The sequence below is a fragment of the Maniola jurtina genome, chromosome 16 (genome assembly GCF_905333055.1).
Source record: "Maniola jurtina chromosome 16, ilManJurt1.1, whole genome shotgun sequence".
In the NCBI taxonomy this organism is placed as follows: domain Eukaryota; kingdom Metazoa; phylum Arthropoda; class Insecta; order Lepidoptera; family Nymphalidae; genus Maniola; species Maniola jurtina.
In genome coordinates, this window is record NC_060044.1 from 10,628,223 (window position 1) to 10,652,493 (window position 24,271).

Here is a 24,271-nt window from a genome sequence, read left to right on the forward strand (position 1 = left end):
ACGCAATTGCGTCTCCACGATGTGGACTCGGCATGCACTATTAAAGTATGTAGGTACAAAACTACAGCGCAACACAAAATAAACTTAACAGGAATAAAACTTTATCCAGAACAGCTACTAACAAAATAGGAAAAACCTTTAACAAACTACTTTCTAACAATTGCTTAGTGTTTAACAATTCTTTAGTGTTTGTTGGCCACGACTTATGGAAGTCCACCTTAAGTTAAGAGTAGGTTTTTAATTTAGGAAATCAAGCCATGCGGTTGCGTCAGTGTAGTTTATATTCCGTAAAAATATTCCCATTTTAGTAATAAACATATAAGCACATAAAGAACTGGCAAAAGTATTTTTAATAAGCAGTAAATTTCCCAGATGTTCGTGTGAATTATTTCCCTGTTCATTTAATTCCTTTTATGGTATAAAATAGTTGTAAGAAAATATTTCCCGCGCGGTCGTCGGCTCATAGTTGTGGAATAAACTTAAGCTGGGTGCAGGTGATCTACTTTTTTAGGGTCCCAGGTCCCAGTGGAGACAGGGACTCTATTAGTAAGCCTCCGCTGTCCGTCCGTCCGTATGTCAGCGGGCTGTATCTCGTGAACCGTAGTAGGTAGAGAGTTGAAATTTTAAAACGTTTTACATTATTTAAGTAAAAGTTAAAAAGAATACAAAGCGTACGGAATCATTCGTCCGATACGTACTTGATCAATTTTTCTAATATTTTTTGTCTAGAGTAAACAGAGCTGATAAACTAGATTATTTTAGCTTATTATTTTACGTCAACAACAGATTTCCACTGCTAGGAACTACCTGTATCCCGAAACTTTGTCCGCGTGAATTTAGTTTTTTAAAATCCCGTGGGAACTCTTTGATTTTCTGGAATAAAAGTAGCATATGTCACTCTCCAGGCCTTTAACTATATCCATGCAAACAATTATGTCGATCCGTTGCTCGGTTGTAGCATGAGTGACAAACAAATAAACCAGTAGGTAAAGCAATGACAAACACACTTTTGCATTTAAAATAATAAATGGGTAGTGATATAATAAGGGTAGTGATGTGGCTAAAAAAGCTATGTCACTCTTCAGGTCTTAAAGCTACCCAGAGCAGAGTACTTATACCCATGCAAACAATTACGTCGACCCATGCTCCGTTGCGGCGTGATTGAAGGACAAACTAACAAACAAACAAACTTTTACATTTATTACATGGGTAGTGATTAAAGAATTTTCTTGCAATCAATGTAGACCCGTCCCAATACAACGCATTAGCAGAAAGATGCCGTTTGCGGGAATTTCATTAGTCATTCCCGACGGTGAGCGTTTCATCATAGATTCCTCACGAGCCTCGAAGGCGCTCAGATAAATATTGAAACGTGGGCTTCAATTCCTATTAAAATGGATGACGTTATGAAATAACTGAGGCTTCATAATAAATATTTCTTGGACGGAGCATAAGGTCAAAGTCTCGACTTTAAACACGTTGAAAATAAAGATGCGGCTATCCAACAACTGTCTACAGCGGATGCTCGATTACTTCGATCACATTGCTAGGAAAATTGCGATTAGTATAGAGTCATTATCACTGGGAAAATCGGAGGAAAGAGACCCCGCGGACGCAGCCCGAGGCGTTGGTCCCTCGCCCGTCACCAAACTGGACAGGCGAGAGACCGGTGGAGCAGTGAGTGACTGGATGTGTGATGAAACCTCATCATCAACCACTCAACACAGTCATGGATGCGTCTACTGCGACCTCTGCTCGGGACACTCAGAAAGACGCGCGGACAACATCCTCTCCCTGTCAGATCAATTACTCCTAGACCAGAGGCGTCAAACTGATTTTCCTAAAGGGGTTCAGAGCGTGGTAGCGGTACAGAGTCTTTAAAAACTAAAACACATGGTTACTTAGTTGTTAAAAATATCTTTATATAGTTATAGTATTAGTTAACACAGATTCTTAAATAAAGGTGAAAGGCATTTTTTTTTTAACCTGGAGATTCAGAGGTTTACTGGCACGCCTCGCTAATCCCACTGTTTTAAGAATGTGGTGGCATCGAGTGCCGACCGTCTAAAAATCCGCAATGGTGGCGAGGGCCGTATTGAATTGGCCTGAGGGCCGGAACCGGCCCACGGGCCGCATCTTTGACATACCTGTCCTAGACCAACGAGGCATCAAATACGTAGGTACTGAGTACTGACGCTGATGGTTAACTGAGATTAATTTTAATGGCCTAGCGGGCATCACTAGTATGATATTACAAACTAATCATTTCAAAGGGAACATGAATAAGGTATGTTTACATTAACCGCATATAATTCTACGAGGGTTGAATCTATTCGCTTTGCGGTCGGATCGTAAAGGAATGAAACGCACATCATGCCTACCTATAATACATACCGGTGTATTAACGGCAGTACATTAATACAAACTTTGTAGATACTTTTTCTACAAAATAGACCTACAATCGTGATGATAAATTTTAATATACAAGAATTACTTATATAATAACTTTCAACTTCTGCGCTTCGCTAGAGAGTTCTCGGGTAATTTTTCCATAATATGACACCCCACTTGGTTTAGTTATCTTAATTTGAAAATTGAAACACATTTTGATTTTTTTTAATGATGTAACCACAAATTCACGGTTTTCGGATTTATTCCTTTACTTGTGCTATAAGACCTACCTACTAGTGGTGTCAAAAAATAATTTATCTATAATACATATTCAATATAAAAAAATATTCAGGATATTAGATTTTCAATAAACCCCATATTTAATACAAAATATAGTAATTTTTAAAGCAATACATTTTCTATTAGAAATTGCTTTTAAATTTCACGAGGCGTTTGCCAAAGACAGACCTACGATCTACGTCACACGATATCAATATGGTTGCGAATATCATACTCATTCGCAATAAAATATGTTCTATCGCTACGCGTTAGTTTTTTGTTCGTTTAGAATATTGCCCCTCGGTAGTTTTACTTATCAAATAGATTCTTTCGATTTTGCTATTCAATCAGGACAGTAGATTTATTTATTTGTGAACTTGGTTGTGGGTAATACTGAATGTAAATAATATCATTTTTCGTTGTCGGAGTTGATATTATCACAGATTAGGTTAGTTACTTCATATATTTCGCGCGTTTGTTATTATAGGTTAGGTACGTAAATTGTATTGGTCTTTTTGGAAATGTGTGTGTTTGTGTGGTCTCATGATGGAACCGGGTGGGCATAGTGATTATATCCAGGGTCTCATGATGTAACTGGGAGGTAGCCATAGGAACCGAGTGTCTGTTATAGCTCCGGCGTGCTTGGAGCTTGGGTTGTTGGATTTTTGTATTAGTTTTAGCCGTGATGATGGCTAAAATAAAAGCTCGTTATTAGAACGATTTTTAAATAGGTAACTGGGTAAACTTATCTACTTTTTGTACCTTCTTGACATTTCTTTATCATTCCAATTGTTTTTAATTTTACATAAATAGGTAGGTAGATATAGATAGGTACGGTATTTAGAGTAAAATTATTACCATATACTATACGTCTTTCGGGATTTCTTCATTGTCATGCTTTTTAGGGTTCCATATCTGAACCTGAAGGGTGCTAACAAGGAATACAGAATCTTTTATTTATTTTTGTGAAGCTTGTAGGTACTTATTGAAGTAAAGATTTACAAGTGCCTTTGAAATTTGTATACTAGCACTATACTAGTACCAACGTACTAGTAGTGTTAGGTACCTACTATTTTTATTACTTGAGTGTTATTGAAATGGAGACCCGTGCTCAGTAGTGCGCCGGCGATGAGTTCTCACTTCTTTTTGATGATTCTTATAAAAAATTAATGAAAAGAAATAATTTAAGTATAAAAATACAAAATAAAAAAATAAAAATTATTTGTTTTTTTAAAGTGATATAATATATTTCTACAGAACCTCCTCCGACACCTCTCAGACGTCGCTTTTAAGGTGGTAATCTGTATAATGGTTCGCTAGGGGTGAAAGCAACAGAAAAACAGGTGCAAGCGATTCTCGACCTTATTGACGGTAACGAGAAAGTTGTTATTTTGTCATATTCTTGCTCAGTATCATTCATAGAGTGCTAATATGTGGTTTTCTGAAATATGTCAATAAGGTTGAAAATCGTTTGCATGCAAGTTTCTGCTTGCGGCTTTTTTTTTTGATAGTTAATATATTTTAACGTAAAAAATATTCAATATTTTTCTGTAACAAACATTAATATTATGATATAGGAATCTAACCATATTTGACACCTCTACTACCTACCTGCCAAACATGATTCTAGGTCAGTGGTTCCCAAAGTTGACTGGGCTACGACTCATCTGATTTAAGTTTACAAACTCGGGACCCACCTCTAGGAAATTTAAGCGTTAGCAATATTAATAAAGGACTTTTGAAATAACAAACTATTTTAATACAATCTTTTATTACTTAATTATATAAATTTAATGGGAAGGATGAAATTGTTTCCTATGTTTCGCCATTACAGTTTTGACATCAACTTCAACTTTAGTTACTTTTAATCGCAGTGAGTTTGATAAGTCCAATTTATTTCGGTATTTAGTTTTAATTCGGACGGTTGGTACTATAGGCAGGGCCCACTCAATATTCGCTCGCGACCCACCAGTGGGTCGCGACCCATAGTTTGGGAAACCCTGTTCTAGGTCAACGGAAAGTACTCTATAGGTTTTCTTGTCAGACACGACGGACGGACGGACGGACGGACAGACAGACAACAAAGTGATCCTTTAAGGGTTCCGTTTTTCCTTTTGAGGTATGGAACCCTAAAAATCTCGTTTGAGTGAGTTAAATTGATAGAAAATTAACAGCATTTCAATGCTAACCATTTTTAAGACTTTTATTTGCATTTTCGCCAGTAACTTCAGACACGACGTTATTTCTCAAAAACTTTTTCAGTACAAAAAGATTTTAAACACTACCTACACGTTTTAATTCCACTAACTTTTACACTTCACCTTTTGTCCTAATCAGACAAAGCCTTTGCTACGCAACACGGATCTTCTTAACTCTTAAATTAGTTCTGACTTAAAGTCGACGCTTTGTCTTAATCTTGCGACAGATTAAGATCCCTTTCGTCTTAATTATGCTACTTTTATTAATTTATTGAGTCTTCCCTCTTTTCTTTTAAAAAAACTTTCAATTTAATCTTCATTAGCATTCGAGATGAATCTGTAACCACCTCTATTAATCTTACTTTATTCAAGCCACTTTAATAATTGTCTTTCTGCTTTCTACTTAGGGCATAAGAGTAGATAAGGGCTTGTGTGGATAGTCCGCGGAAGAAAAAATGGATCACATAAGAAGTGCACACACGATGGACGAATAGTACGGCGAAATGTCGTAGTAAAAGATGAGTGACTTTTGAACTCCGCGGATTTGCAATTGTCGGTTTTTCGACGAACACAAAGACGCACGCAGTGTGATCAGAGCATTCCGTGTGTGTGCGTTCAGTGGGTTGTGTTGAGATGAAGTGAACCACTGTAACTGTAAAACCACTAAACTACATGCACACAGATGCGCGTAAGTATAGTTCGGTTCGTGCACTCGCACACAAGCTTCTTCTTCTTCTTCTTCTCTCTGGGCTGGTTTCCACACTTAAACGTTTCCGTCTGTAGTGCGTGCGTTGCCCCTCCCCGCCGAGGTCTTCACTCCAGCCATCCAAGCTCGCTCCAGAAGCCGAGTAGACCGCCCAGGTTGCCGAGGGCTTCATGAAGTGAGGTTGGGGATCCTAAATGGCGTTCTCGTTGTTCTGCTACGCCCGTGCACTCCAGGAGCACGTGCGTCGGTGTCTCATCGACCTCCATGCAGGCCCTGCACAGAAGACTGTCGGTAACACCTATAACGAAAAGGTGTTTGTTTAGTGGGCTATGCCCTGTTATGAGTCCCACCACCTTCCTAAGTTTACCTTTGTCCAGGCGGAGTAGTTTGTTAGCACACAAGCTTATGAAATGCTCAGACCTTTCACATTACATTGCATGTTACCTTTCGCCAGTCTATACGCGGCATTAGACAAAGGTCTGTGTGAACAAGGGCTAAGCGTCTTTATTAGGAACACGAGCTTTTTTAAATAAACTTTTTGCTTCGTATACTAAGCTCAAAGGATAGTAAGTACCGTAATCACGGTACCCGTTCAATGCACAGCGGATTTTTTTTCATTAAAGGAACAGTGGATTATTTTTTCATTCCACATCAAAGAAAGCTCTATTATACAGGGTGTTTGGTAATTAGTATATAATGACGACACGTACCCATGCTACTTTGATATGATAAACACAATGCTGAAGTACAATGACTAAATAAAATTATAAAATTTCCATTCAAAATTAAAAAAAAAAATTATGTCAAAGTTTTCATGACCCTAACGTGCCCTAACTCACTGAGATCGTTGGTCATCTTTAGATAGGCCGAGGTCAACGATCTCAGTGAGTTAGGGTACATTAGGGCCATGAAAACTTGGTCATTAAAAAATTTTTAAATTTTGTATGGAAATTTTTATAATTTTATTTTGTCATTTTACTTCAGCATTGTATTTATCAGATCAAAGTAGCATGGGTACGTGTCGTCATTATATACTAATAACCAAACACGTTGTATACTTAATACTACATGCAGTTTCACTTAGGTTTACACGGGTATAATGACCCATTTCATAGATTAAAAATGTTAATTTGTTTTACATAAATTAGACCTTCCTCGTATAATATTCTAAGCTTGCTGATGCCGCAGCTTCGTCCACGTGGATTTAGGTTTTTAAAAATCCCGTGGGAACTCTTTAATTTTCCGAGATAACTAGTAGCCTATGCTATTTTCCAGGTTTTTAACAATACCCATGAAAAAATCACATCTATAACGTAATCAAATTCTGTGCGTTTCATGCAATTAAATAGGAAAACTATATGTATGTACGTAGGTTTCCTCACGATGTTTTCCTGACTGCCTGTCAGTTCTCCATAATTTTCTCAAAGGCGTGTGAAGTCTGCCAATCCGCACTTGGCCACCGCGGTAGATTATGGCCAAACTCTTTTGATTCAGATATAAGTTAGGCAATACTCACCTGGTGGTAAGTGATAATGCTGTCTAAGAGGGAAGCGGCTAACCTGGAAGGGGTATGGCAGTTTTATTAAACCCATACCCCTTTGGTTTCTACACGGCATCATACCGGGACGCGAAATCGCTTGGCGGGCCGGTAGGGTGGTAACTAGCCTCGGCCGAATTAAACGCAAGCTGCTTGTAAGTATAGTGAAATAGAAAGATGAACGTACGAATTCTACTGGTAAAATTTAAAAACATCCCAAGCTAGAACCCAATCGCTCCAACAGCCTGAAGTGGGATAAAGCTACGTTGCAACACCTTCACGTTTTAATTTACTAGTACGAGCGTGTTAACTTTCTGCAAGCAATTTTCTTCCACGCGGAAATGGCATAAATGAAATGGTGCTTAAAAACCGGACAAGTGCAAAGTGTTTTAGTAAAATCAGTGTTCTGTATTTAAATACCTTTTACCAGGAAAAAAACAAAGTTCTTTTTGCAAATGACTAGTGTTTCATACTGTAAAAAGAGCTAATAGGCTTTTAGCCATGCTATTCATGACTAGTATTCCCCTTTCCCCTCCAACTAAGCGTAAAGTTTGTGCTAGGAGTAGGTACAAAAATTAAGCAAATAAGTAAGTTTCACTTGCTGTAACGGTGAGCGAAACCATCGTGAGGAAACCTGCATGCCTGAGAGTTCTCCATCATTTTCTCAAAGGTGTGTGTGGAGTCTGCCAGTCCGCACTTGGCCAGCATGATATTCTTTCAGAGAGGAAACCTGCACTCAGTACAGAGGTGGCTATGGGTTGTTGATAATGAAAACATAAGCAGACAAATAGATACCCAGGTTATTCCGTAAATGCACCGTTTCTTAGTTTCGAGTACGGACCCCTAAAACGTGAACGTGCTTAAACGAACGTGTTTCAGAAATGAGTGCATTTTATATTTTCATTTTAAAGTCGGGATAGAGATGAATATAATAAAAAAAAGACCTTGTAGTATCTCCCAGCTAAATGTTATGGTAATATCAATACAGAATTATGGAACACTAGCTGATGCCCGCGACTTCGTTCGCGTGGATTTAGGTTTTAAAAAATCCCGTGGGAACTGTTTAATTTTCCGGGACCGAAAGTAGCCTAAGTAACTCCAGGTCTTTGAGTACAGGTAGGTACCTATGCAATGATCACGTTGATCTATCATATAAAGAAAATAAAAGATTTTTAAATATAGGCTACAATTACACCTTATGATTGAAAAACCTGCCTAGACGATGCATATTTGATACCAATCAGTCTCAAGCAAGAAGTGGTATAATATATGTATTTACAGAATCCCAATCAAAGATATAGGATTTTTACATTAGAATTTTTACATTATCCAAAGATATCTACAGTAGATACTCAGATACATACATAATATGAAGACTTCCCTTTAATATAAACCATACGGAAGCATAATTCAACACTTGTATAATCGCTATTCTGTTAGATTCTCTCTTATTTTATTCTAAATTCTTACAAAACGAACTGTTAAACCGCAAACCCGTGCTTAAAATCCCACTTTCAGAATATCACTGCTCAGTAACTACAAGAGATACCTGCAGTTTGTACTATGTATAACTAAGCCGAAACCATTTTGTTTTAGCGAATGTAAGTGCGAAATACGGACTTCATATTATTCGTATTTCCATGTGGTTAGTATGAGATTTTATGTTACAATAACGTTGATAGAATTTGAGTGTAGAAACCATGTAGAAACTAGAAAAATAATAACGTCAGAGTAAATGGACCATACTCTATGGGATCAAATCAGATATGAGAAGATCTGTAGGAGAACCAGAGTAACCGACATAGTTATACGGGCTGGACAATGCACATAGTTCGAAATTAAGGTCCTAAGGTACTAGAATAGCGACCTCACACCTGAAAGCGCAGGCGCGTTGGAAAACCCTCGATGGACAGATGCCGACCAATGAGTCGCAGGGAGTCGCTGGTTCAGGCAGCGAAAGATCGTGGCTCGTCGAAGTCCATACAAGAGACCTGTGTCCAGCTGTGGACGTCTATAGGTTATGATGTTGATAAAATAGAGCTAAAACTCCTTGATTTAGAGTCAAAAATTCAATACCACCGATTTTAATTTCACAAGGTTTACGCTTGGAGCGCTGGCTGTCAATGTATCCGGACGAACTTTGTTACGCTCCATTTTACTTTAACGCTGAAGTGTTTTGACTCTCGAATTCTATCAACGTTGGTGAGATGTAAAATCTCGTACTAAGGCTTTTTTACTAACATACTTTATTAACATACATAAGCGCAGATTAGGTATTTTTAAACTGTTTTATTTAGCCCACATTCTATCTAGTTGTTTTAAATTTTGCGACAGATTTTCACGTCACTGTTACGGTTACACTTTCATCATCATTATGATCAACCTGTCGCCGGCCCACTACTGAGACAGGTCTTCTCTCAGAAAGTTTAGGCCATAGGCCACCCGTTGGCCAAGTGCGGACTAATAGACTATCATCGCTCTGGTACCGATACCTAATACCTTCGCATTATAAACTCGGAATTATAAGCTCCTTATTACCGATAACTGCCCACCTAAACCGATATATATCTTCTCACTCTGCCAGACATAGACATTAGATGCCTTGTAGGGACTTCCACACAACACTTTTAATTTTAGAGTTCACCGAGTTCCATTTTTTCTTCTAATAAGCTTTAAAAATTGACATCTGATATTTCTGCGAACACAATCATTATCATGATCCACCCACCTTTGAGAACATTATGGAGAACTCAAATAGGCATGCATGTTTTCTCACGTTTTCCTTCCCAAGTGATATTTTCACACTTAATATTATAAAGGCGAAAGTTTGTATGTGTGTGTGTGTGTGTGTGTGTGTGTGTGTTTATGTTTGTTACTCTTTCACGCAAAAACCACTGGACGGATTTGGCTGAAATTTGGAATGGAGATAGATAATATCCTGGATTAGCACATAGGCTACTTTTATCCCGGAAAATCAAAGAGTTCCCACGGGATTTCGAAAAACCTAAATCCACGCGGGCGAAGTCGCGGGCATCGGCTAGTATTGTATAAAACGCACATAACTTCGAAAAGTTAAAGGTGCGTGCTCAGGATTGAACACTCGATATCCCGAGGCGCGCTCAATGAATAGGATTCCTTAAAAACTTGACTTCTGGACCCTTGAAGTCATTACCCAATAGAATCCAATTTGTTGAAGTGGATTGGGCTACGGTGCAACACTTTCAATTTCACTTTACGGGCATGCGAACATTCTGCAGGCAATTTCTTCCCGCGCGGAAAAGGCATAAACGGAATAGAGAAAAGTTTTCCGAGCATGTGGAATATTTTTTTGTTACACCCTATTACTGTGTCACATGGAACAAAAGCCTTCGGCGGTGCTATGATACTACTCTACACAAGATAAAATTAAACAGCACTAAAACCCGACTAGGTACAACCCGATAGATAGATATAGCAAATTGTTTTCTGTCGCTCGGTGTACGTTGTACTATATTTATATTTACGAACTCAGAATTTTTTCCTCTTTTGTTTGATATCCTAATAGCAAAAACTTTTATTTTTGAATGCATCATTCGTCAGGTCAATTTTATTCGTATAAAATTTAGCCTATGTCACCCAGGCCATAATAACAAATTTGTCGACATCTTATTCATCTGAATCAGCTCAGTAATTTAGGTGCTATGGTGGAACACACAGAATCTGATACATACATACACAGAGTACAGACGGCTAAAATCATAACTCTTCCTTTTGGCTTTGCCGTAGTTGGGTAGAAATAGGTATTCTATACTTACAATACGTCAAAGTAGTGTCTAAAATCTAAATAATACCATGCCATCAACCGATAGATGTCCATTGCTCGTCATAGGATTTCCACATGCCATGGTAGCATCCACTAAACTCCTGTGGGGGGACTGCTAGGATAGCTAGAAAAGCTATCAAAGAAAAACTCGCTCAGCGACGCTCTCTTAGCAGTCAAAATACTCACGCAGTTTGCACAAGGATGTAGGTATAACTTGCGTTTATTCTCCCGTCACACTCGCACACTCGCTCGTAGCCCAGCGAGAAAATTATCCCAACTACACACTCGCTTCTCGTTGTTCACGAACTCATTTCTACTTTTCAGTTCGGCTCGTTTCTCGCTAATCGTCCGATACTGCCTAAAGAGGTTTCAGAAAATGTTGTCAAATGTGTACCTAAAAGTTAGCTTTGCACAGTATTTCGTGCATACCTACCAATTAAGACTTACTTTGAGAATTTGGCAAAGAAATTTTTCATATTTTCGTACAAAATATAGGTCAACGAAAAAACTAAGTGCCCGTCAAAAAGAAACATGACGATATTTTATGAGAACATAAATAATTTCACAAAGTGCACCTTTAGTTTGGTTTGAGAATAATTTTAAAGCGATCGCGACCTTTGAAAACTGTAGATATGAACCTACCACAGAATTAAGATTATGTGTAGAAGTGTTTAGTTTGCATTTATGTATTTGCACGGTATTATGGTATTACTGTTCACGTTGGTAAGGATTGCCAGATTTGTCCTTTCAAATTATTATTTTATGAGTTTCCAATAATGGGCAACAAGTATCAATGATAATATTTGCCATTTCTATTATTTTATTTATTTATCACTCTGTAGTTCTTTAAAATGGCTGTAGCATTTCAGTAACTTCATGTAGAAAGGAGGCAATTATTACGAACAAGGGTCTTTACAAGACGTATATTTCAGACTATAGAAACATGGACGACTGCAAGTCAAGTAATATTGAACAGTAGTAGTAGAAGGTAACTATGAGTACAGTATGAGTTTTCACATCTAGCCAATGTCGATAGCATTCGAGAGTCAAAACGCACCATGATATCAAAGTAAAATAAAACCTTGTGAAACAAGAATCCAGCTGAAATAGGCTTTCATAGTACCGGTTTAGGAAAAAACTGCGAAACAAAATATCGGTGGAATCTACTGAATGCATGACTTTAAAACAAGGTCTTTTTTACTCTAACGTTATTGTTTCGATGCTCGAATTCTATCATCGTTAGCGAGATGTAAAATTTCATACTAAACCTACTCGTCAGTTCCGATAAAGCAATTTGGTTGACTAAGTTGGTTAGTGTGGAGGGCCTAGGTGGATCGACCAATTACCATACATGATCAGCCATTCGACTTAGGTGTTACGTATCTAGGTATCTACTGAATTGGTTCTATTGCTAATATTTGTCAATTTTCTTTTGCTTGGGCTGGGTCCACTGAAACATTTTAAGGTATCGTGTTTCCCTAGTAAAATTCGGAAATGTTCTATAAGTTAGGATGCAAAGATAAATATCATCACCAGTGATACTATCACTGTGTAGCTCAGGTTTGATCTGTCATGGACTAATGGCAAGTATAGGATAATTGAATTGTTATAATGAACAAGTGTAAATTAAAAATTTATAACACCCCCGACGATCCAAAGTATTTGAGTTTTCCAAAACATCATTTTCAAATAAATAATTATGTATATAGGCAACGTCCATCTTGACAGCTTGACATTTGTCTATTGACATAATATTATGAGCCTAACGGTTATCTAACGTTCTTTTCTACAAGAAAACTAGAAAAGAGCTGATAACTCTTAAACGGCTGAACCGATTTTTTTAGATTATAGCTAATAGTGGAGTAAATAAAGCCGTAAAATAGCCAATCTTAGGAAGTCCTCAGAAACAGCTCCGATTTTGATGTTTTTTTTTTAAATTCTTGTTTTTTATACATTATTTAAAATCAGAAACGTTTTGAAGCGGGGAAATAATTTTTAGTAATTTTTTATCCATATGTGCGATATTTATCCACGAAGTCCAGAAAAACGCTACCTTCTCTTTGAGAAGTTGTAGAGGAGGTCAAATGCTACAAATGACCTTTAAACACTTATGGGCGAAAACCGCCCGTTTTTGAGTTGTTGATCGTTTTCAGAAAAATACGTATTTGTTTCTTTTAAAAAAAGTAAGGCATATTGCCGACTTTTTGTTTAATTTCTAAGTACTAGACATCTCAATTAATAATTGTGAATACTAAAATAAAAATAATCTTTGTAAGTTCCCCGGTTAGGGATCCAAGACTGTACCAGTTTCATAATTTCTATTGGGTTACTTTGCCAAAAATGCTATTTTTTTTTAAGTTACAGACATTTTTGGCTTGCAAATTATTTGCAAAGCTTCTACAGATTCTCAGCTATCTAACGATGTACAAAACATTAAAATAAGTTGTATATTAGCTAAAAAAACGATAAAACAATAGCACAGGGAAGAAATTTCTTAACGCTTAAATTTTAAACAAATCGTTTTTTCTTTGTTTAGAGGTAGTCTCTACTTAGAAAGAGGTAACAGTTTACTGTGAATATGAGATCTGGTCAAGTCTGATCATAAAATTGGCCACGGGATAGCTCAATTGATCGATAGGAACGATTTATTTAAGATTTAAGCGTTAAGAAATTTCTTCCCTGTGCTATTGTTTTATCATTTTTTTTAGCTAATTTTCTACTTATTTTAAAGTTTTGTACATCATTAGATAGCTGAGAATGTGTAAAAGCTTTGCAAATAATTTGCAGGCCAAAAATTTCTGTAACTTTAAAAAAAAATAGTATTTTTGGCAAAGTAACCCAATAGAAATTATGAAACTGGTACAGTCTTGGATCCCTAACCGGGGAACCTACAAAGATTATTTTTATTTTAGTATTCACAATTATTAATTGAGATGTCTAGTACTTAGAAATTAAATAAAAAGTCGGCAATATGCCTTACTTTTTTTTTAAAAGAAACAAATACGTATTTTTCTGAAAACGATCAATAACTCAAAAACGGGCGGTTTTCGCCCATAAGTGTTTAAAGGTCATTTGTAACATTTGACCTCCTCTACAACTTCTCAAAGAGAAAGTAGCGTTTTTCTGGACTTCGTGTATAAATATCGCACATATGGATAAAAAATACTAAAAATTATTTCCCCGCTTCAAAACGTTTCTGATTTTAAATAATGTATAAAAAACAAGAATTTAAAAAAAAAATCATCAAAATCGGAGCTGTTTCTGAGGACTTCCGACGAAAATGCTTCGTTTACTCCACTATAAGAACACTCTCGATCAAGCCACCTTTCAAACAAAAAAAAAAACTAAATTAAAATCGGTTCATTCGTTTAGGCGCTACGATGCCACAGACAGATACACAGATACACAGATACACAGATACACAGACACACAGATACACAGATACACACGTCAAACTTATAACACCCCTCTTTTTGGGTCGGGGGTTAATAAAATAAGGCTCATTCAGGTTAGGAGTAGAAAGTATTTGTCGATGTTACTCCATAACTCCGTTAAATCTTCACCGATTTTGATAATTCTTTTTTCAAAAAGATAGGGCTCATGTGAATTTGGTAAAGATTTCACGAACGGTTTCAAAAGGTGCGAATGAAACTTTTCAATGAGTAACAGCAAATCAGTGGCAATCCTACTTACTAAGCGTGTATCTTGTGCTAAGAATGGATACGTAATAATTCAACAAATTTTTCCCACTAGGGAAAAATTCGTTGAATTATCACTAGAATAGGTATCATCTAGGCAAATGCGCTCCATCTTAGGCTGCATCATCACTTGCCAGTAGGTCTGATTGCTGCCAAGCGCTAGACTATAATTTAAAAATAAAGAATTAGATTTGAACTTAAAATAATTATGTAGATTTCAGCCTACTCATATTGATGAGCTATGGAGATCAAATCGTAGAATGTTTTGACATCAATTTACAAAACAGCTCTCTGAGCACTCAAGTCGAAGATACCTACATAATTTATTCACATAATATTAGTCAGTCCATTTGTTGGCAGATCGTATGGACTCGATGTTTTTGCTCGGCTGATCTCAATAAATCTCTGTAAGTACCTCGTTAGTCGCTTTGCGATTCCGGCTCAGTTGGCTTAGTATGAGTCTGCACATCTCGACTACGTTGACAGTTTTCGAAATACAATGACTGCAAATTAAAATGAATCTGATATGCCTTGTTTTAAGGCTCCTCAATATATAATATCTGCAGTCATTCAGTGCCCCAAAACTTTGTGCAACAAAAAATAGCAGTAGTTAATGAAGAATGTTAAACTTTGAAACTTTATACTTCCAATAAATTCTTATAAAGTGTTTTGATTTCAACCCAATTTTTCACTCTTCTTCCTTTGGATTTCAGTTTCAACGACGGTTAATTTCCTTAGTCTTAAAACGAGGTCTTAAAACAGGTCGCAAATGTTTCAACCCGATGGATGGTGGATGTTGTAGCTACTGGCCTAGCCTCCGTAATGGATCAACTGGAAAAGAGAGTAGGTATTTCGACCCTCGAAATCTATCAACGCTGCCGAGACATGCTAACTCGTACCAAGAGTAAAGTTTCTAGTTCAAATTTTTAGCGAGGCCTTTCGTAACGGGCAATCTGTTTCAACTTTCCTCTAGAGCTCTTGTTAACAAATTGCTATTAAACGCTAAATTACGCTTGAAAGTGATACGGATATTTTTTGTACTTCTTTATATCTAGTTGGCCGCTTTAATTATCTCAGCACCTATAAAAACAACTTTTTTATATAAAACACTAGATGACTACTCCATTTTCACGCAGTTAGCTATTGAATATCATCATGTCAACCCATTGCCAGCTAACTACAGAGCACGAGTCTCCTTTCAGAATTAGAAGGGGTTTGACCAAAGACATTGGCCAAGTGCGGATTGGCAGACTTCACATACCTTTTGAGAACATTATGGCGAACTCCCAGGTGTGCAGGTTTCCTTACAATGTTTACCTATATTTGTACTTAAAACGCACATAACTCTGAAAGTTAGCGCATTAACACAAACAAACACGAATTGCGACTTTGATTTATAGTATTTAGAGCCATTAGACCCCATTGTTTTATTCGATCCTGAAAAACTCCATGAATAATTATTTAGATTTTCTACCCTCATGTTTGAATGTGAAAATGTAGAGACATTTTTATAACAGGATATTGTGGCTAGAGAATAGATATACACGCACAATACAATAATATTAATAAATGAAGGCAACGTAGAGTTCGTAAGCATTGTAGATAGGCTAAATATTTTTCATTAATCTCTATCTAAAAAGACTAAAGCATGAAACAAACTATGGGACGCGTCCGTAAAGATATCTCTCGAACGTCCGAGCGCTCAAGGTTACGTTCAGTATGTACCTACTATGTATTATCCAGGTATATCTATAAGCCGCAGCTTTCAGCCGCATCCGTCAGCCGCGTCCGTCAGCCGCGTCCGATAATAATTTGCTTCCATCTAGTTTAAATCATCATCGTGCGATGTGAGTTAAATTCGCCCATTCCACATTAAATGCGTCAACGAATTTTCACTTGAACACTGAACAAATCTGTGTCTTGTGAATATTATGTTTCTGTCACATTTTCTGATTTTTAAAGTTTTTTGTTAAATTTAACTAAGCTCGATGACAGTTTTCTTGTTATCAACCAATAATTTTAACGTAGAACGTGCATCCGTCTTCAAACCAAACCAATCTAATTTTGCAAATCAGTTTTAGGGTTCCGTACTGGAAGGATGCCAACAGGACCCTATTACTACGCCCCCGCTGTCCGTCCGTCTGTATATTTGTCTATCTGTCTGTCAGTGGGCTGTATTTCGGAATCAATAGGTAGAGAGTTGAAATTTCCCCACTGTCGCCATAAAAACAAATAATATACCTATATTTCAAATTTAAAAATGGCCGCCATGAAAATGAAAAATTAAAAGTTTTATTTCTTGTACGATGGTGAGGAACCCTTTGTGTGCGAGGCCAACTCACACTTAACTGGTTTTCACATTTTATTTACAAGGGCATATCGATATTATAGGTACCTATACATCGATGCCTGAAAGAAAAACTGCACGACGGAAAATAAATATTTCCAACGCAGTTCTAAGACTATTTTTATTTTTACAATAATCTCTAAAAGTTTTGCCGTATCGCTTTTGTTTTCACAACTCGCACACACCACCTGAAAAATCTCTAACACCTCCATAAAGTTGAAAACACAATAAAAATCCGTGTATCCCATAAAAAGCTTTATGAACGTAAGCCGATTCGACCACAATCCTCTTCATTCCCAAAGTTTCTGCCACTGATATTTAAATGTTATTTTGGTAATAGATAGGACAACTCAGTTAAATCAGTTGAGGACATTTTTGATCATACCATCTTTCATCTGAGAGATTATAAATATGGCATAATGGCGAAATTTTATGTGGGATCTTAAATTTTGTCACTGTAATATGCGTTAATCATCTACAACCTGTTGTAGTCAATTGCAATTTGCCCGTCATTTATTTTTTTCTTGGTCAATTGCATCCATCGATGGTTGCATCCAATTATTTCCCGCTGCCTTCTCAATATCGTTAGTCCATCCTACGGTATTCGTACACTTACCCGGCTCCACTTAAGGTTCTCATTTTGACTAATTTCAGTTACTCCAGATCGTTTTCTGAATAAACCCTATCCAAGGAGAGACAGTTGATGTTAATATCAGTAACAGTTAAGTACTTACCTATTTAAAGTCCGTATACATTGATAGATTTAAGTTGACCGCTTTATTTCATTTCAACTCAACTTTTGTTGAGTTTGTTTACACAAAACTCAAAACTTTTAATACTACAAAGTCTTACTGAAATATTCAAAAGATTTGTATAAAAATGTCCTCTGGCCGCTCTACTTTTCATACCGTTCTCATCTGTTCAAATATCTTTGTTTTCAGTATTATTGTTATATGATCATATAAAATTTATATTGACGCAGATGTGCGAGGCGTATGCCGGTATTATGAATTACTCGCACGCTGAGTTTTTCCAATATCCATTTGTTACCGTTTTAGTATATAACAAATTCGACGCGTTCCATCCTATTTTATGTGGCTACGGGAATTTCGTATCTATTTAGGTAAATGTTCTGTACCCTCTTATGTGATTCGGGTTTTCCTTATAACCTCGTTACGGGTTCTCTTGATCAAAGATATAATTCGACTAAAGGAAAGTAGAATAGGTAGTAGGTACAATCTATTTTTCTTTCCATGGCTAAAAAGTAGAGAGTCGCTTCTTAAGAGGGGTCTCTCCGTCACTCGCTTCATACAAACGTAGTTCCAATTTCATTTGAATATTAAGCAACCAAAGTCCATGAAATGCAGACATATTTTAGAAACTAATATCTATGTTTGTGGTTGTCCAGATTTCTGTTAAAATATTCAATTTCAAAATTACGCGGTCTTAAAAATTTACATACAAATCTTTGATCCCCTGTAATTTTAAAACTACATATTTTAGAAAAATCTAAAACACCACAGACACAGATATTAGTTTCTAGAATATGTCTGCAAAATTTCATGGACTTTGGTTGCTTAATATTCAAATGAAATTGAAACTACGATTGTATGAAGCGAGTGACAGAGAGAGCCCTGTTAAAGGAAAAGTTTAAAGATCTGCACCCCACCGTGTTGAAATCCCACGGACTCGTATGAAGCGTTTCTGGCCCTCGTTTCTAATATGGACTTCTAGAATATGGACAGTTCTTCCGGCATCCGTTTTCCAACAATAAAGGCATGCAGATAGCTACTATGACGTAGTAAATATACACCCACTAAGAAATATTTTTTAAAAATTCAACCCCTAAGGGAGTAAAATAGGGGTTCGTGTGTAGTCCATGTGGACGAAGTCGCGGGCATAAGCTAGTCATCGACGTATAGGTAATAAGTAAAAAGCATTTGAATTCATTTTGTATTCACAATTTACTATTTAGCTAGGTAAAGAAGCAGTGAGCTAGTAAAAAATACTTAAAGAACTTTTTTACTTACTATTATAAGCTTAATCCTAAGTTACCACGTAAAGCTCCTTATCCTTTTCATGTTTTCCTCTTACGTGTATTTATTTATCATAAAAATATTATAATTTTCTATTAAAATATTTTTATCATAAAATAAGTAGGTATACCTTGCCTTTTGACGATGCTAATGGATTTTCATCTCTGAACTTCTATTAACGTAGTTAAATTCTTTTTTCATATAGTTTTCTCAGTATTTTTAAAGTATTCTTGTCTATATATTGGATCCTACAATCTCCGTATGCAGTGAGTACTGTGGTCTTATAAGTGAAAGCTCCCAGGTTCGATTCGCGCAATAACGACTCGTAGAAAAAGCATAACTCTCTTAATTAGAGGAAATTATATTAATGAGTTTTCTAAAATAAATAAGAGTGAATTTAGTTTCGGTATTTAATTGGGAAAAGTTTTAACTTTCTCAACTTCGGGGGGGATTAACTAATTTACATTCCAACGTTTTCCATAAAGTCGAGTTAAGAAATGTGCCATTAGTTTCTGCTGCTGAATTAAATAGGTAGGTACTTAGGTATTTTTAGTTTTATAAACCAGTAACGCAGTAGAAAGAAAAGCAAAATAACAAGAAAATAAGCTCTTTTGTTACTCGAAAAATAAGGAAAGAAAAGAATTTACTTCACATCCACTGTTGTGTTACGAACGAACACTTATAAGTACGACTATTTGATGCTCGCGACTTCACCCGCGTGGTCTACACAAATTTCAACCCCCTATTTTACCCCCTAAGGGGTTGAATTTTCAGAAATCCTTTCTTAGCGGATGTCTACGTCAAAATAGCTATCTGCACGCCAATCAACCCAATTAATTTAGCTGTGCGTTGGTAGATCAGTCAGTCAATCAGTCAGCTTATCCTTTTATATGTATAGATTTTGAGGATTGTCCTGGCACAGTGATAATTGCCATGGTATATATGCCATAATATAAAAAACATAGGTACTTACCTAGCCTTATTCATGACTAGCTGTGCCCGCGACTTCGTTCGCGTGGAATAGTGACTTTTCGGGCAGCATATCAGGCGCGAGGCGTGTAGTACATACTCTGTACGTTAAAAATGTTCGCCGTGATTCTTTAAATTGACATAACTTTTTTATTTATGAACCGATTGACATGAAATAAACACTAAATGTTAAGTGAAGCTTACTACAATATATTAGTGAAAACCGTATCTAAATCGAATAAGCCGTTTCTGATATTAGCGTGCACAGACACACAGACAAACAGACAAAAAAAAATTAATTACAATTTCGGTTTCGGCATCGATATAATAACCACCCCTGCTACTTTTTTTTATATATTTCCATTGTACAGACACCACTTTTCTACAATTTTATTATATGTATAGATAGATAGATAATATAAAATCCGCGTACAGGTACGGTCTAGTTTAAACACTAAGAAAGGGTCTCCAGAATCCGTGAAGTGAAACCGAGGCGGGTCTTGTCTTCCTCTAAATATCCGCAATAGGCCTGAGTCACTTCTCATCAAGTGTGTATCCATTACTCTCGATACTGGCGTGTATTGATCGCTTAACTAGTATCATAGTGTAAAGAGAGACACAGTAGTCCGCTGTCCGACGCCTTTGAACTCGTTGTGAATAACGATCCCTTCAACATAGAACCCTTAATATAATAAATACGTAATCCAATATGGTATTTGCCTAAGGTCAATAAAATAATCTCAGTGAATTATAAAATAGAGGGTCTTCCAAAATACGTAAAATCCACGTCCTTGTTAGTTTTAAGTGTAATAACCATTTTTAATTATCGATTTAACTTTAGAAGCATGTCAAACCATTGTGACGTCACATGCCAGTATTTCATAGAAACTGGCATACTAAGCGCGTGTTTTGTCGTTTGATAAATAGACTAATTTGACTAGTCGTCAAACACCGGATTTGAGTGCCCTGTCTAAATGGCTTCGTCGAACCTCTGTACGTATCATATCCTTACTCTGTGCTAGTAGCCACTGCAACGGTTAGGCATTGCATGCATTAGCATAGCATTTACTGATACGCCGTTGTTTATTATTGACCAACATACTACGATTTGCATACAATTCTATCTATCTATTTGATGTATTTATCTATATGACGTAACTATCAATCCATATGACGTATTACGAGATAAAACGCGTAATGGCAGCGTGTCCATAACACTGGCATTATCCATCCTGGATTTGAAAATGTCATTTTTTTTGTAATTAGCACCCACAAACCTCGGAAATGACACCCATAACCTTTCCAACAACCAAAAACTTTCCAATATTAAACTTCTACTATTTCATAAAAAAAAATAGAGTCACGGTTACTAAAGTCTGTAGCCGTGATAGCCTAGTGTTTAAGACATCCGCCTCCCATTCGGGAAGTCGGGGGCTCGATTCTGGGCATGCATCTTTGACTTTTCAGAGTTATGCGCGTTTTAAGAAATGATAAATACCACTTGCTTGAACGGTGAGGAAACCTACATGCTTGAGTGTTCTTCATGATGTCGGATTTTGCTTACGCACGCTCATTCAGTGGACTATGACAAATCTACGTCATATTATGTCCGATTTGAATCCGAGGCACATCCGAGATATTCTTACGGATGACGAAGAGAACTTGGATGATGGAAGTCGGAGCTAGTGCGTAAGCTACCATACAAATAGTTCTATGACTACTTCGGAACGTATTTTCACGGATTCGGATCGGATGTAGTGTTTCATCACCCTAACGGCTAAACTCTTTTCATTCTGAGAAGAGACCTGTTCTCAGTAGTGGGCCGGCAAACGGTTATCATCATGATGGTTATTAAAATCTAAACTCATACCCACCCTAAATTACAAAATCGTAACGTTTTTCTTTAACACTCGTATCAACATTTTAGAAACGTTGCCCAAAATTAAAAAGCAGAAAATACTTTAAAAATTTTAGGTATGAAAAGAAATTTTCACTTTAAAGGTAGAAAAAGCCAGCATTTGGGCGAAATTCTCGAAAGCTTGGACTAAAACCTACAAAAATTCTTTTCGTCTCATAAAGTTTAAGCATTATTTTTAGCTTTGGACACGTCGAAATAAAATTTGAATTGAAATAAACTGAAAATCTTAATGTATTTTAGTAATATTATTACTATGATCCTAAATGCTGAATGAGCTATTATTATTATCGTTCAGCACATTTTGTAATCTCCCTACGTCTAGACTGGGATTATTATAAGAAGCGTATTATATATTCTGTGGTATTAGATATGACGTATAATTATATCTATTAAGCACATTATTAAATGACCAATTTATAAATAAGGTGCTTTTAGTACCCGGCAAACTACTTGGACCTGAAAGTTGACGAATCCGGGAAGTGAAAGTCGAAATATAATATCAACCAATCGCGTGAACTCGCGCCGACTGATCAACCAATCGCGTGCACCCACCATTCGCCAGCCAATCACGCCAATGCTCAAGTTGTTTGTAGGGCACATAGGTAATCCGGCTTTGTATGAATCATTATCATCATCATTATCAACCGATACACGTTCACAGCTGGACATAGGTATTCTGTAGGGACTTCCAACGCCAGTCTTGTGCCGACTGAATCCAGCGGCTCTCTGCGACTCGTTTGATGTCGTCTGTCCCTCGAGTGAGAGGTCTTCCAACGCTGCGCTTTGTGGCTCGAGATCGCCATGTGCTTCTTCATAGTGCTTATAATAATTAATTATTATGAATAATCGATACTTCATATTTTTGAAGTTAACCTTGTTTGGCGTTGGGGAAAAAATAAAAAAAGGTCAAGTGCGAGAGAAAATCCGTACACGAAGGGTTCCGCAGCATCGAACAAGATATACTTTTATGTAGAACTCTGAAGTTAATGACGGTCTATGCCATGCATGCCTCTTTTCATGAAATTAATTTTTACACAAACTTGCATAAGTCAGTTGATTCTCAAAAGTCTAAATAAAGTATAGCTTCATCACCATAATAATGTTCTAGTTCTGTGTGGGGTCTTTGCTGCATTTTATGTTTGTGGTAACCTAAATTACTGTGAGCAAAACGTATGCCTTTGAAGTTAAAATTACACCAACTTGCGTAATGTACAGTGCTAGATAGTGGAGCGTTTTCATCACAGGTTTTCATACAGTCCTTTATTTGTTTTGACTCGTAAATGAGAACCTTGGCTAACATGCGTGTAATTATGTACTGAATGTCCAAGCTTAATATTTCATCACATACTCGTAGGTGTTTTAGGATTTTCTCAGTCGTTTTTAGTAAGAGTCGGCTACTTAATTAGAGAAGTGTGGCGTTATGGTTTTTTTTTTTATTCACTATAGGTAAGCGCTTGGTTACAGATTGCAAGTTGAATGTGTACCGGTTCAATAATTTTAATAAGTATAAGTCAGAATCTGGACTTCGTCTGTGTTGGTGTTGGCTGGCGGGCGTGCTCTGCCTTTTTGGAGTGTTTTTTTTTGTTAAAACTGTCTGGAAAGCGCTCAAGGGGGTGCCGTGCGTATGTTGGCGAGCGCCGGCACAGACGGGGTTCATACTTGTATAGTTTCCATAACTTGTTACAAATAACTACAATCTTGACATTGGCTAATCTTTGTAAAGCCAGACGAGAGAAAAAAAAAGTCAGAATCTAAATGGAGTAACGACTTCAGAATCTACCACGAAATTTGTCTGAAAAACCACCACATTTTTGTCTCAAAAATATGTAAATTATGTAAATGTCTCTACATCATTATGTAAATAATGAAAGATAGTACGACATTCAGCAATTTAATTTCAAACAATTGGATGAGCGCTTTTACATTTACAGGCTAGGTACTCCGTAGGTATATTATTTTGCATAAAAAGCGAATCCTGCGAAATTTAATTAAACACGTGTTAAATGTAAATTGAAACACAAGAGGAATGAATTGTTGTAATTATTTTGTACATTTTCGCTACATGTATACCTACGGAGAATTCAACCTACTTCCTTGGTATTTTTTTTTTTCAAATTATTAAGGTGATTGTATACTGCGATCGTGGCAATGGGCAGGGCACAGGGCAGGGTCGGGGTCCCAAGATGTTAGAATGGTGACCTCAACAGACTCGTGTCGTGTGGAAGCCTTTAATAGAGACCTATGTCCAACAGTGGACGTCTATCGGTTGATAATGATGATGATGATGATTGATACTACGATACGATCCGCAAACCAAGAGGCACAAGTGCCAACATAAAAACTAACAGTGCAAGAGATACACGTAACCCATTTTCAACCCCTAACGAAAA

At 36.8% G+C, this 24,271-nt stretch overlaps 1 long non-coding RNA gene across 1 annotated transcript; it reads right to left on the reverse strand.

Annotated features, from left to right (window-relative positions):
* Window positions 1–1,777: 1,777 nt before the first annotated feature.
* LOC123873023 lies at window positions 1,778–24,176 on the reverse strand. The gene is made up of 3 exons (XR_006797588.1): window positions 24,121–24,176; window positions 9,033–9,102; window positions 1,778–1,788 (listed from the first exon to the last, which is right to left on the reverse strand). It is a non-coding gene; the product is annotated as an uncharacterized LOC123873023 (long non-coding RNA).
* Window positions 24,177–24,271: the final 95 nt, after the last annotated feature.